Raw genomic sequence first — 15998 nt, forward strand, 5'->3', positions numbered from 1 at the left:
ATACCAAGGGAGGTTATGTGTTCCCAATATAGATGGTTTGCAAGAAAAGATCTTAGTTGAGGTACATGAGTCGCGTTATGCTATTTATCCTGGTACGACAAAAATGTATCATGACCTTAAGGGGTTGTATTAGTGGAGATGTGGCTAGTTTTATGGCTAAGTACATGGTGTCAGCAAGTGAAAGTTGAGCACATGATATTTAGAGAATTGTATAAAGAAATTGAGTTACCTGTGTGGAAGTGGGAGGTGATCAATATGGGTTTCGTTACCGGTCTTCCTTGGTCTCGAAATCGATTTGATTGGTTTGGGTCATTGTGGATAGGATGACAAAGTCTACCCATTTCTTTCCTGTGAAGACTAATTTTTTGGTAGAGAATTATGCAAGGTTGTACCTTCAAGAGATTTCAAAGTTGCATGGAGTGCCTATTTATATCATCTCAGATCGCGGTACACATTTTCATCTCATTTTTGGCAGTTGTTTCAAAAAGGTTTGGGGACCAAGGTGAGTCTTAGTACTACTTTTCACCCACAGTCGAATGGAAAATTATAAAGAACTATTCAGATGTTGGAAGATATGCTTCAGGATTGCGTGATTGACTATGGTAGTAATTAGATTGAGAATTTGACTCTTATAGAGTTTGTCTATAATAATAGCTACCACTCTAGCATTGGAATATATCTGTTTAAGGCTTTGTATGGTAGAAGGTGTAGATCTCCTATTGGGTGGTTCCAAGTTGGTGAGGCAAAGATGTTTGGCCCAGATTTGGTTCACCAAGCTATAGAGAATGTGAAGGTGATTCAGTATAGACTTAAGGCGGCCCAAAGTCATCAAAAGTCTTATATGGATGTAAGGTAAAGAAAGTTAGAATTTGAGGTTGGGGGTAGGGTGTTCTTGAAGGTGTCTCCCATGAAAAGAGTAATGCGATTTGGGAAGAAGGGAAAGCTCAGTCCTCAGTATGTTGGTTCGTACTTGGTTTTGAGGAGGGTTGGCAATGTTGTATATGAGTTGGAGTTGTCTTCTAGTTTGAGCTCCATCAACCCGGTATTCCATGTTTCCATGTTGAGAAAGTGTATAAGTGATCCATCGCAAATTGTACCTATCAAAGATATACGTACTTCAGATTTCCTGTCTTATGATGAGGTCCCAATTGAGATCTTGGATCAACAGGTTTGTCGGTTGCGAACCAAGGATGTGGCCTAGGTAAAGGTTTTATAAAGCACCAATAAGGTGGAAGAGGCTACCTGGGAAGTTGAAGTGGACATGAAGTTCAAGTACCTGTTCGTATTCACCATTCCAGAAATTCGTGCTTGAGGTATGTGTTGTTCTTAATATCTTCATTTTTTGTCTTTGTTAAAGATAGATTAAAAAATTCCTTGGCATTTTTGTTTTCTAACTTAATTAAAAGTAAGAGTAGAGGCACGTAGGGTCCAAATCATGCTTTCACTGCCTTGTTCCATCATTTGAGGACGAATGCTCCAAGTGGGGAAGAATTGATATACCCTCTGTTTTGGCTCTTGGAAATTTCCTAAAATTTGAGCTCAATATCCTAGTGATGACTCACCATACGAGTCGTTTGGTGTGGGTACGGGTCAGAGGACCCTAGTCGCTACGAGACAAGTGAATGGTGGTTGGGTTTATGTTATGATAAAAACTTGATGGTATGGGTCATTAGGTGTGGTGATGGGTCGGTCCTTCTTAAATCATAAACTTAGTGACTTAACTTGGCTCTAAGTACGAGTGGCTCACAAAGAGCCATGAGGATAGGTCATAAGTTATTTTGGGAAGTCATATGTGTTCTAGTATCAATCCCTTTGTATTCTATCTCGAGTATGACTGGACCATACGAGTCGTATGGTCTGGTCATGAGTGGGGCTTAGGGAGTCATATGGTGAACAATGCATGGATGTTCAACTCATTTTCTTGGTTACGACTCAATGGTACAAGTCATATGTTATGATCATGAGTCACGGGGTCGACTCTTAACCACCTGTAGTAATTTTACAGTTTTATGTTGGGGGCATTATGGACATTTCGCCTTTTTAAATCCCTTTGATACCATGTCATAAAACATCTTTGGGTACTTCATTAACTTAGTATTACCAATCAAACACTCTTAAAAGTCTCTCAAACTCTCTGTTCAAGCAAGGGGCTAGGGTTTCTTCAAGATAATCAATTAAGGCTTTCAAGGGTAGTTTATGTTTGTCTTCCTTGGTGTCTAAGACATGTTACTCCTCCCTCATTGTTATTTTACAAAGAGCATGTGTTTTAATGTATGATTTTCATGATATTGTTATGGTTTGAAATAATGGTTGTGGTTTTTAGATGTTGATGATTGCATAATGTGTGTCATGGTTTAATTATGTTTTCTTTCACGCTTTTAGTACGATTTGGATATTGTGGGATGCATGTTAATGGTAAATGGATTTTGGGGTATTATGGATTCCCCAAATTACTTTGTTATGATTTTGAAACTTATGTGTCCTCAACCTGTTTGTTAAAATGTCAATGAGAATGATTTTGTCACATAGTTTGACTACTCTTGATATCTTTGCATTGTATAAATGATAATAGAACCTGAATTAATCTGGTTGTTTTTAAATGGTTTGGAAAGGCCTTGGTGTCCATGGTTTTGATTTAATTGGAAAGTTTTGAGTCAACTCGGTTTAATGATTTTGTATGGCATAAAAGGATAGACTTGCAAGCTTTAATTTTGGTATGATGATACCAACGGATAATGCATAAACAAAAGACTCCTTGATAAATGGTTGAAATGCATAATTAATTTTAATGTGGGCTTAAAGGGGGTTGTGTTAGCAAATCCGTGGAAGGTGGAGATACCAGGGGGACCAATATCGGAAACTCATATTTGCCGATGTGAGGGTTGGCCATGGTGACTATGTGTATGATGTCACACTTATATTTTGGGAGTGTACTAGTCATCTTACGTTTTATTCACCTGTTCGTGCGGCTTACACACACCGAGTATCTTTTAGTAAAGGGAGCTAAACCCATATAGCCTGTGGGTGGACATTTAGGATGACAGAGCTACAACCCAGGTTAAGGTTTTAAATGTATGTTAACCCCGATTCCCTATCCCGACACGGTATATATGTATATGTATGATTGCATATGGTTATTTGATTTGGTTTTGAATAGTGACATTATTTATATTTATCCTTGAGTACATGCTAGCGTTCACTCTGCTAACCGTCTTCGGGTGATGTATCCCCACACGATTCCAGAACCGGCCATACTACCATTTTTCCTGCTCAGTGATTTGAATTCGGGGACAGCTTTGAGTCAGATTGAAGTGGTGAGCTTCCATACTCCGGAAGACTCCATTTCATGCTATGGACTTCTTTTCATTATTTTTTTCTTGAATTTTGGCTTTGGCTATGGTCGGGGGCATGTCCCGACTGGATGATACTTGATTCTGGTTAGAGGTTTTGTCAGACTACTATGAAAATGAGCGGTGTTGGTATTGGTGTCAGCCTTGATATTTTTATTGGCATTGAGGTTGGCACCGATTGGATATTTGATTGAGGTTGTTGGATTACAATTATAGACTTTATTTAATTTCCTTCAATTATTATTGTTTTATTTTGTTATATGTTCGGAATTCATCCGACATGGATTGTAGGATGATCAACGGTGGTGTATTGGGGATGGTCTCCGATCCTGGTTGGACTTGAGATACTCGACTAGACCGTAATTTGGATCATGTCAACTTTTTAATGGTATTCCTTTTAAATTTTGAAAGGTTGACCATTTTATTTGAAGTAATTGTACATTGCTTTTATAGATATTAAGACATGTGAAGTAGGGACCACTATCGTTATGCAATTTAAATATTTAAACTAAAGCTTCAGAATAATATTAAGAAGATAGATTCAAATACATTCAGTTTATAATAGTAAAAATAAATTTATTTAATATTCATTATATTTGATATAGTTATCTCTTATTTTTATTTTTTTTAACTATTATCAATTTATGAGAGCATCCATGCTCTTTGTCAGACCAAAACCTTTGGAAAATCATTATCTCACTTATCAAGTAAGTTTGCCCACTACAAAAAACCTTAAAAATTCTCTCGAAGGCAGACCCCCTTCTGGAGACACCCTGGATAACCCCCATGACACAGTACCCCACCCATACCCCCAATGTCGTTGGAGCCATCGGACCCTATGGATACTACACACGTCAACCAAGCAGATAACTCCAACAAACGGTTAGAAAACTCCTTCAAATCTACTCTCCTTAACAAAGAGAGTAATTTGAACGGACAGTAGCTGAACGTCGATAACGAGAAAGCACCATGGATACCATCATAACCACGAGACATGATAACTCATAGTGATGCAGACAAAGAGCGCATCTATGCTCCATGGAGGTATTCAGTGACTGTTAATCTAGCTCACAATTACATAAAAACCAAACTAATCGAGCTATGGAAACCAACAGAACCCCTAACATTGATGGACTTAGGGAATGATTTCTACATCGCAAAATTCACCAACCCATAGAATATGCAGAAAGCACTCCAAAATGGTCCATGGTTTGTCACAGGATCCTTCATCTCTGTGAGAAGGTGGAAACCAAATTTCGCCCCTGAAGAAGCCATCATACACAGTGATATGGATAAGGTTACCCCATCTCCCGACAAAATTCTATGATAAAAATATCTTAGAAAAATCAAGAGCAAATTGGGTACCCTGCTAAAAATTACTACCTGCATATCTGCAGCACTAAGGGGAAGGTATGCAAGAATCTGCATTCAAGTCCCCCTGACAATCCATTGAAGACCTTCTTTAACATTGGCACACATAGACGATAAATAGTATATAAGGGGGCTGGGGTACTGTGTACAAGGTGCAGAAAGCTGGGGCATACCCACCAAAATTGCTCCATACTTACCCCCAAAGCTATTGAAGAGAAGGACGCACTGAAACCATCTAGCAGTAAACCCCCGACCTCATTAACAGATTGGAAAATAGTGACGTTCAACAAAAGAAAACCAACACAAAAGCTCACAATTCCCACAGAGAAGGTAAGGATTTTCATAAAGGTAGAAAAGATCAAGAAAAAATCTATGATGTTGCAACCGGTAAGTTCCTTAATCCCAATTCCTTCATGTCTATTACAAATAACTCAAACACAGTTTATCTCGATAAGAATGAGTACAAGTTGGAGAAATCCTCCTTGTCCACCAACAAATCTAATATTAATAAATATAAGAAAAAAGGAAAAAAGAAAGCCCTAGTGGGGCAGATAGGACCCACACGCGAATTAACTCCCAATCATCATGCCCCCATTAATCAAAGCAACCTATCATTAATGTCCGATATCCCCAACGAGGGCCATCGCCTCAACCCAACCTATCATTAATGTCTGATATCCCCAACGAGGGCCATCGCCTCAACCCCTCAGGGGAAACCCCCACTGCCTCCTCCATCTCTGCCTATTCTGGGATGAGTTACTCTATCACCACTAGGGATAATCATCACGCTAGGGCGTTTGACATGACCAAAGCAGTCATGATAATTAACTCCACTTCTACCACCACCACTCTTTTGAAAGCCCATAACCTCACCCAAGAACTTACTCCTCATCTACACTGCAATAATGTCGTCCAAACCACCAACCAACCCCAACTCCTCAAACAACCCTTCCCTTCTGAATAAATCATTATTCTTCATCACAACATCACCACCTCCGAACAGAGTGCCTACAACTTGGGCAGAGTTAACTCTGGCGGATAAAACCATCATACATTGCGTTATGTTAGGGGACCAACCCATTGTCCTGCTCATTCAAGACCCATCTTGGATGGTGCAAATAGTGAAGGAGGGGGTGAACCACATAGTATCAGGGTTGGGCTACCAAGTCTGGTGCCAAACGCTGTTACAAACCCAGATGATGGGGACATTAAACACAATGAACTCCAATGAGCACAACTTCCTTATGACTCACATGTTCAAAACTTGCCCTTATACCCAATAATCCCTTATCTCTCCAAGACGGAGACTCTTAACTTTATTCCCTAGAACCCACCGGAGGATAATAATGTGGCAACAAATTCCCAACAACCACCATAAAAGGGCATATACCCAAAAGAAGTGATCCCTACAATGCTAGAGGATCTAGAGTAGGTAAATGCAGAGATGGAACAATTCTTAGTGGACTTTAGGGACCCAAAAATAAAAATCTTCTTTCTAGACTAGCCTCTTTGGAAAGAGTTCAAGGAGCCCTCAAGCTCAATTACTACTGCACTCTTTTCCCCAGCCAAGAGTGTCATCAGCCTAACCCTGAGGAATACGACAGAACAGATCCCACCCGCGATTGCCCTAATCCCACAAATGGACCTGAGGAAGAAACTTCACAAGGACAAAGGGAAGCAACCCATGACCTACCCCCCGCCAATACAATCTGATCTCATGCAATTTATCATCTGGAATACAAAGGGGGCTAACAGTGCCAACTTCAAACGCCAATGTAATAACCTCATCAAATCCCACAAACTTGATATGATTACTTTGCTAGAAACCAAGATGGTAGATCACAAGAACATCACAGAGTACCTTCACTTCGATGCTTACCTAGAGTATAGTGTTCTTGGGAAAAATGATGGTATAGTGGTTATGTGGAAGAAAGACCTCCTCCAATTTCACCACTGCTCCATATTTTCCCAGGGCATCCATGCAACTATAAAGGTAAACAACAACACTAATACTTTCCTTTTTTCTGCTATTTATGCCAGCACTGATCTCAACTCGAGATTAATGTTATGGGTTGAGTTATGCAATATTTCTAACTCACTCACTGGGGATTATCTCATCGGGAGAAGGGGGATTTTAATGAAATTCTAAAAACCAATGAAAAACTTGGGGGTGCCTCTATTTGTAATAAAAAGGCCAACTGTAGACACGTAATTTTGTCCCTTCGAAAGATCATTTTTCACATTATTACCTTATCCTATTGTGTACACTCAGCCATGTAATTTTATCCCTCCATAAAATGACAAAAATAACAACCCTTAACAATTTTTACCTTGTTTTAATCCTATCTTAACAACCTCTCCAATTAAAAGCGAACACCTCACCAGCCCATACCCCTACCCTTACCTACCCTACCCCCCATGTGACCCTTTCTCCCTACATTTCTTTTTGGGTTTTTATGTTTTATTGCAATTGAAGGATAGAGAAAAAAATTCCAAGTAAAAGGGGACCACAGAACATACAAGAGGGGATTATTTTTCTTTTTTCTCTGGACAGTTAACATAATAGGGGGGAATGGACAAAGACCTGGATAAAAAAAAATGGAACCCACCCAGCCATCGAAATTTGCACAGACCCACCGGAGAAGAAACAGAACATGCACTCACTAGAGTTGTGCGCACATATACACACACAGATTGAGAGGAACGAATAAAGAGAGAGATATATAGAAGGAGAAAACTGAATCTGGGCTTGGATTACTGTTCCAGCATCATAGTCGCCGGATTTCAACTGGTTCCACCAGTTTTCCATTCTTCAGCTCACCAGAGCTTAGTTTAGATTGGTTTTCAGCTCATCATTCGATCGATTCCATCTTAAATCTCTAAATCCCGTCGTCACCTTTGATTTCCAGGAAGGTTTAATCAGAAAACATGAACTGTTGACAGATTTTTTTCCGTTGAAATCGCCCCTATTTCGAATCAATCTTAAGATTAGTTCGCATACGGGATCGTTGCAATTTTTCATCTCGGGTTCTTTGGTATTCGTTACTGGTTTGGGGCTTTAGGTTTCGGGTTATCTTGACTCGTTCTTTGAGTTCAGTTTTGGGTTTCAATTTCTCAATACCGAGCTGGATAGATTCATCATTGAGGCTTAATTCAAAGTTATCGGAGGCAGATTTTCTTTATTTCGTCGAATAACATTCATCAAAAGCGATATTAAGGTCCACCCCTCAACTTTACAATTCTTATTATTATCCCGAAGTGTTTAAATGTTGTGATTGTGTGATGCGTTTGTGAGTTTATTTGAGCCATGTTGATTATCATTGTCTTGATTTTTATCTCAAATTGAATACTTGAGAATTGGGGTAGTTGTGAGATTGATAATAAATAAGGACGCAATTAAGAAATTGACAAAAGTGGATTGTAGATTAATTTTGGTTCGTTGTCGATTCTCTTTATTTGGAATAAACATGAATATTATTGGAACGTGATAGAATGGTGATGCGTTGAAATGGATAGGCAAATCTTAGGTTTGGATAGGCAAATTTAGAAATGGTGAATTGTGGAATGTTTAGAATATGTGTTAATGGTTTTGTTTATCGAATTTGGATTTAATTGTATCATTTGGGCGGGGAATACCCCAAAGTACTTGTATTATTTTATTCGGGAAATGCCCCAAAGTATTTTATATTCGGAGGACTTCCATGATAAAGGCCCGAGGCGTCGGGTAGCATGGGAGCGTAGTTAGGATTAGTATAGGTTAGATAAGATTTATTTTTACATTTTTCTATTTTAGGCTGTATAAATTGGACTGAACACTATATTTTTTATTCGTTCTGTTTTGTTTGTTTGATTGATTATTACGTGTTTTGTGTGGTTTATACATTCGTAGTGTCAAAATTAGCCGATATGCTCCACCAAGAAATCGTGGTCGAACCGCGGGATCGAGGGGTGCCTAACACCTTCCCCTCGGTCAATAGAATTCTTTAGTCAAAATCTCTATTCGCAAACCAGTCTTAAAGAGTCAAATTATTTTGAAAAGGATTTTTCAAAGGTGACTTGGCACATCGGATTATGCCAAGTGGCGACTCTGAATAAAAAATGCAAATAATCTTTTTTCGAAACAAACTTTCATCTTTTGTCACTTTAATAATAAAAACCCTTCCAAAACTTAAAACCATAATCCTTTTAGAGTTAAAAAAGGGGTGTGACAGCTCTGGCGACTCTGCTAGGGCTTTTTCAGAATTAGAGCTAATTTTGGAGTTGTATCGGCTTAGTTTGGCACTATAGGTGTATAGACATTTACTTGTGTTGTTTTGTGTTATTGTTTATCATTGTTGAGTATTTATGTGCTCTTTGTTTACAGTTTTCTCTTTATGTGTTACCGCTTCATATCTAGCATCATGTGCATAACCCGAGTCATTCTTTCTGCAACAAGTCCGTAGTACACGTGTTGTACACGATCTCTAGTTGAATTACCCTTATTATAAGAGGGGGAGCTGTCGGTATTATGGAGTGGGTGAAAAGCTCTCGCAGCCACTATCAACCATACGCTCCCCCGAACAGCCTTGTTAGTGGACACCAACGTAGGTCAGCCTTTAGGTCATGCTTATCTGCATCATATTGAGACCTAGTAGGACCCACGTGGCCCTTTGTAGGAGACTCACCTCTAAAGCATCCCTACGTGCTAAATGTTGCACTCTAAGTGTAACGTGGTCATTTGACAGACTGATTTGGGGAAAGCAATTGCTAGAATTAATCGAGTGTGTAGGCAAGGGAAAATAAAAAAAAAAGGAAAAAGAAGGAAGAGTGAGTCAAAAAAAAAGTTTCTTAGTTTTCAGAGTTCTTTATGATTTTTATTTTCCACAATTTAGAAATTCAATAAAAGATTTTTTATGTGTTGCACTCATTTTTTTTAAAAAAAATCAAAAACGTCAAAAATATTTTGTTTTTTTGTTTCCTTTGGCAATCATTCATAATTCGAAAACTTTAAAGAGATTTATTTTAATAGGAGCTTTTAATAAAAGAAAAGTTCAAAAAAGATGGTAGAAGTTTTGTACATCTGATATGATGAAAATACCAAAAAGATTTTTCTTTCATAGTTATTGGTGTCAGTTTTGTGTGAAGCGTCAAGTTAAAAAGTCAAAAAAGATTTTATTGACGTTGTTCATCGTCTGTCTTTCGTCGTGTCTCTCAAGTCTAAGTTCAGTTTGTTATTTAATCCTTAGTTGTCCAATCTGGACGAACTACACATCCCTGATTCTCCTCTCTCGTGAGTGAGATACGTAGGCAACCTATTGTTGGTTTGGGGATCTTATTTGAAAAATTCAAAAATAAAATAAAATTTCTTCACTCTTTTGTTAGAGTGGGTATTTCACATACATCTTTAAAGGAAAACTACAAAAGATTTTCCCTTAATAGGTTCAAGTTTCATTTTCGTATGAAATGCAAAATTGAAAACCCAAAAAGAGTTTCTTTGGTAATCATAGGTTTCATTTTGTATAGGTTATTAAAGCCGAAAAATTCAAAAAGATTTTCATCTATTCTTTTGACAATTTGTCATTTTTCTTTTCTTCTTAAAATTTCAAGAAAAAAAAAGAAAAAGAGTTTAGTTTATTTGGCCCTTTTGGCAAGACTTCACGAACAATCACACTTGATTCTCCTCTCTTGGGAGTGAGATACGTAGGCGCCCTTCTTGGGTTCGGTGACCTTTTCAGAAAGAAAAAAAGGAGAGATTTTGAGAAAGTGTTGAACTCTAACGCATTTGCTATCTCTTGTTCAGTTAGTTTGAGGTGGTTGGTTTGTGGCATTTTGGCTGGTCCTCTATATTGCACCAAGTCACAGAGAAGGTTATGGTCAATAAGGATACCGAGTTTGTTGTCACTAATCAGATAGGGAGTTTGGAAAATGAGAATTTAGGAGCTAATGAAGAGATTCGGAAATTAAGGCAGCAAATGATAGAAATGCATCGAGTTTGGGCTAATGGGTTGCCGTCTCCTCCAGTTCCCACTGATAATTTGAAATATCTTTCTAGCTTGCCTCCCGTGTCACATGCACAATTTCTCATTTTTATTGATATGCCACAACATGCATCAGGACTCCCTACTGAAAGGGATCCGGTGAGTGTTAGCCGCATGAACCGGAGAATAAAATCTGAGATGACTAGTACATCTCCCAAAATATAAGTGTGACATGATGCGCAAGGTCACCATGACCAACCCTCATATCGAAAAACATGAGTTTTCAATATTAATTCCACGGGACCTCTACCTTCCACGACTTTGCTAAAACAACCCCTTTTAAGCCCACATTAAAACCAATTATGCATTCTAACCATTTACCAATGAGTCTTTTATTTAGGCATTATCCATTGGTATCGTCATACCAAAATTAGAGCTTGCAAGTCTATCCTTTTATGTCAACCAAATCATTAAATCGAGTTGACTCCAAAGTTTTCAATTAAACCAAAACCATGACCACCAAGGCTTTTCAAATCATTTAAAATCGACCAGACCAATTTAGGTTCTATTACCATTTATGCAATGCAAAGATATCAAGAGTTGTCAAACTATGTGACAAAACCATTCTCATTGGCATTTTAACAAACAGGTTGAGGGCACATAAGTTTCAAAATTATAACCAATAATTTGGGAAATCCATAATACCCCAAAATTCGTTTATCATTAACATGCATCCCATAATGTCAAAATTATTCTAAAAGCATGAAAGAAAACATAATTAAACCATGAGAAACATTATTCAACCATGAACATCTAAAACCCCCAACCATTAGTTCAAACCATAACTGTCGCGCCTTATTTCGAACCGATCAAAACAACACATAAACAAAGGAAGATCTAGGATTTTAATTTTGTGGGTTCCTTGGGCAAAATCAAAAATATAAAAAAAGTGACTAGTGGGATTAGAACCCACAATGTAGAGGGTAACAATGCTTTAATAGATACCTTTTTTGCCACTAGATCAATACCACAATTCATTATGGATTCCCAACTAATAATTTTTATATATTTAATAGATTTCTCAATATAAATACAAGATCTACACGAAAGTTACTGGGTTCTCGGGAACCCCCATCTTACACCATAGATCCGCCCCTGCACATAACATATGGTGGCTAGTGTCGTTGACTCTCGAATTTTGAAAATTTATTTTTTAGAGTCGCCACCTAACCTTTTTGGGAAAATTAAGAAAAACCATTTTTATTGTAAAACTTTGTTTTAGTCTATCGAAAACACTTTGAGATTCTGAGTAAGGGTTTTGGTTACTCGAGGGGAAGGTGTTAGGCACCCCTCAGATGCTGTCCAAAAATAATCCTTAAACTCAGTTAAGGAAGATATTTGAAAAAAAATATATTTTTTTATTTGGTGAAATGGTGATAAGAAAACTTTTATTATTACTACTGTAGGAATACGCATGTATTTCAAATATGACAAAGGTGGTAATATAATTTACACATATATTAAAAAATTCAAAGTCTTATAATCCTTACAAGGAAATTTTAAGATATGTGCAGTTAAGTATATAGCTAAAATTACTACACAGTAAACAAAAGTATTTTTATGGCATGAGAATTTATTTAGAAAATGTATATTTAAAAGTATGTGAAAAATAGGTGAAAAATTGTGAATAAGTTGAAATTATGTAAAAATAATAAGTAAGTTTAATCACATATGAAGGAGTTGTTTAAACCATGGCAATAATAATAATAATAAGAGGAAGAAGAAGAAGTGATGAAAATAGTTATAAAATATATCTCGTATGTAGTAGCGAAAGAATTTATATACCTCACATGTTCTAATCTTTTCAAAATCTAAAAACCCGAATAAATGTTGAAGATATAAAATATAGCTTAAAACATTAGAATTGTGTACTGAAAATAAGTTAAAATTGATGAGCAGACTCTTTTTGAGAAATCTGAAATTTTAGTAATGTGTTTTCCTATTGGGTTAGTTTTGAAACTGTTATATTTTAATAGAAACTTGGAGGTTACTATGTTAATTTTATTTAAACTATGTTAATTTTATTTAAATCACTTGTAATGAGTTTTTCAAAAGAATCAACCGAATGTAATAAAATACATTTTTGTATAATGATATTCATGTGTTACTTGCGAAAATTGGGGTGTTAACGCTACTTCTCAAGGATAGACAAATAATAAAGCAAACATAAATTCGATAATCAAATAAAGTTATCTTAAATAAACTTAACAACAAGAGTTAGTTATTATCTTAAAATAAACCCCAACATGAAAAAATAAATTAAACCGAAAGACAATAAAGCATATTAGATTCGATTTAGGAGTTTAAGCTCCTGATTTGCGAGATTCCGAGGCTCTACGATCCAAGTCATGATTGACCCGATGTTTGGTCGAGACGAGTTTCGTCGCGGAAATGCAACTCTCGAAACATGTAGAAATAAAAAATAAGGATTAGAGACTAATTTAAATTCCAACGAATAACAAAACACAAAACAAAGAAATCTATCACTAAAGTACGAACTCAAGGTCATGCGCACACGGGTAACCATTTCCCATAAAATATGAATGTTGTTGTATAAGGAGCAACACACGTACCTCCATTTTTAGATTACAAGAATAACAAGCAAACATGAGATTGGTTTAATGAAAAACATCAAATTCGAACAGAACCAGGAAAAATTCACAGATCTCATGCTTGACGAATTTTTACCCATGCTTATAAATGTTTAAAAAAAAAGACCTTTTAGCAGAAATCTTCACCAACTGATGATGATTAATGAACCGTATTTTTTACCAATTACTCTCTCCATTTGTTACTGAGAGAAGCGCATAATTCACACTTGAAATATACAAAAGCAAACAACCAATTCATATGTTTACTTAGGGACTGAAACATGGCCATACATGTGGAGATATTAACAGGAAAGATCAACACACTTTCAAACTTGAAATTCTTGAACTTTATGACAAACTTTAGTTAAAGTGAATCATTAGTCATGAAGACATAGCAAGATATTGAACCAAACCATCTGAGGCTATCCGTTTGTTTCAAACAAATTTCCTAATCAACCAACAACCATGAGGAAATTCAACCGGGATTAAATTTAAATAAAGTCTAGGCAATGGGAATTAATTAAGAAAGCCACACACAAGAAAAATAAGCAAAGTCAATAATATAAACCAGCCCCCTTACTTCTAAATATGTTACACTCGATGCACGAAAAACAAGAATGACAAGAATTCTTTAAGAGAATCTTCAAATTAGAAAGGGGAACATAGCAGTGAGCTACTTTAAAATCAAACTTTAGTATTTCACACATACGGGAGGATTCTCTCCAAGTTTAAGACAACGCACTCAAGGGATATATGACGTCAACTTTCTAACCTCATATGGTGACCGAACAAACCAAAAGCTTATGAATGAAGAAAAACGATAATCTTGGGTGCTCGTGGCAGACCCATATTGTTCGAGATATAGCAAAAGCATAAGAGCAAGGTTTTGTACATTCCGCCAAGACAACCACGTACCGAGAGGAATAGAAAATTCTATATATATTTTTGTATTTATGGAGACGAGCAATTGCACCCAAACGGGATAAACAATACACATTTATGAGTTTTAGATGCAAAAGAAATCTAGCGCTAAAATACCTTTCATCAAAACTGATTTTCGGACTAAAATGGTGATACCACAATAGGCTTGATATAGTTCCATACTATCATTTTCGCACAACCTCGTCATGTCGTATCATTAATTTAAGCGGCATATGATTATATATGAAGACAACAGTATATTTAAGAAAATGGGCTGAACACCGAAATAACTTAATTGGCAGGGAACAAGTAGTGTTCTCCACATAAATTAATTTTCAACCTCTTTTTTGCTTCCAACAGAATTTGTTTAGCATTCCATGTCTCGAGCCGGGATCTATCGAAAACAGTCTTTCTAGAGGTATGGATTGCATACATCTTTACCCTCCCCAAACCTCACTGGGTTATTCCCCTCAATGCCTTTGAGCCATGAGCCAAGCCTGTGCGGTTCGCATCTTCTGTGTGATTTGCAGGCTACTACACAGTGAGGGCATTCGAAGGGTGTAGCGGTGCGGGTTTTCCTGGTTCCAAAAAAAAAAAAAAACTTTTCTTTTTGTCTGCAAAGGTAATTAAAATGCCACCAATAAATTTGAAAGCATAATGAGATCACACATTCAATAAACAGAATGGGATAAAAAGAAGGAAGGGATGAAAATCGCACATTTTGTTGTGCAGCAAACTGGGCTCCAACGTCAAAACTCCGATGGCTAAAACTCAACTCCGAATTCACACTCAAACTAAAAGAAGATGACTTTCGATTCTTGAGACCCATTTTTCTCTCTCTTTTTTCAACTTGTTTTCACTGGTATTTTACTCCGACCCTTTTTTCTGCACTCCGCTCTGTTTTTTCCTTTCCAACCTTTCACTGGTTCCTCTTTTTTTCTTTTTTTTTTTCTTTTTTACCTTCCTCCGCCCCTGCTCACGTAAAATAGGATTCGACTATTTATAGCCTGAAACCCGGACTCCAATTGTGGATTCGAAACGGTAATTTAAGAAAAATGTGAGAAGATAAGAGTGTTTGAAATTTGAATCTCGAATTTTGAAAAGAATCTTTCCACCTTGCAGCTTTCTCCAGGCCATTGATGGCGGAATAGCGTAATTTCGGGACTATTCTCTCTTGTTTCTGCCGATTCATGTGATGGATGGGACGACAGTAGTAAGCAACTTGTGTAGGGGATGGCAGGATGCGGCGGCTATGGCTGCTAGCCGTTCCAACATGGCGGAGAGAGATGAGGAAGGGGAGGAAAAACGAGAGAGGAGAGATTGATGGTTGATTTAAGTGATGTGATTATCCGTTGTGTTTTGGGAGAAGGGAAACACGCTTGATTGTGGAGAAGAGACGTGTCTTTTCTTGCGCTGTTAATTAATTTTGATCCGTCCGATCAATCGGACGGTTAAAAAATGAGTACCTTAAAATAATATCCCTCCATTTAAAAAGAAATGACCTACTTTAACTTGACACAAAGTTTAAGAAAATAAAGAAATTTTTGAATTTTGTGACCTTAAATTAAAGTTGTGTCAAATGTATCAAAATACTCTTCAATCTTGTGGTCCTAAACATGTTAGGTGAAAAGTTGAAATTAAAGTATTGTCAAAAAAAGAAACGGATCATTCTTTTTTAAACGGACTAAAAAGAAAAGTATAACATTCTTTTTTAAACGAAGAGAGTAATAAATATATACTCCCTCTGT

At 36.9% G+C, this 15998-nt stretch overlaps 1 long non-coding RNA gene across 1 annotated transcript; it reads right to left on the reverse strand.

Moving 5' to 3' along the window:
* Window positions 1-14255: 14255 nt before the first annotated feature.
* Window positions 14256-15679, reverse strand: LOC107871525. The gene is made up of 2 exons (XR_007053845.1): window positions 14969-15679; window positions 14256-14864 (listed from the first exon to the last, which is right to left on the reverse strand). It is a non-coding gene; the product is annotated as an uncharacterized LOC107871525 (long non-coding RNA).
* Between the last annotated feature and the right edge of the window lie 319 nt (window positions 15680-15998).

The sequence above is a fragment of the Capsicum annuum genome, chromosome 1, assembly GCF_002878395.1.
Source record: "Capsicum annuum cultivar UCD-10X-F1 chromosome 1, UCD10Xv1.1, whole genome shotgun sequence".
NCBI classification, from domain to species: domain Eukaryota; kingdom Viridiplantae; phylum Streptophyta; class Magnoliopsida; order Solanales; family Solanaceae; genus Capsicum; species Capsicum annuum.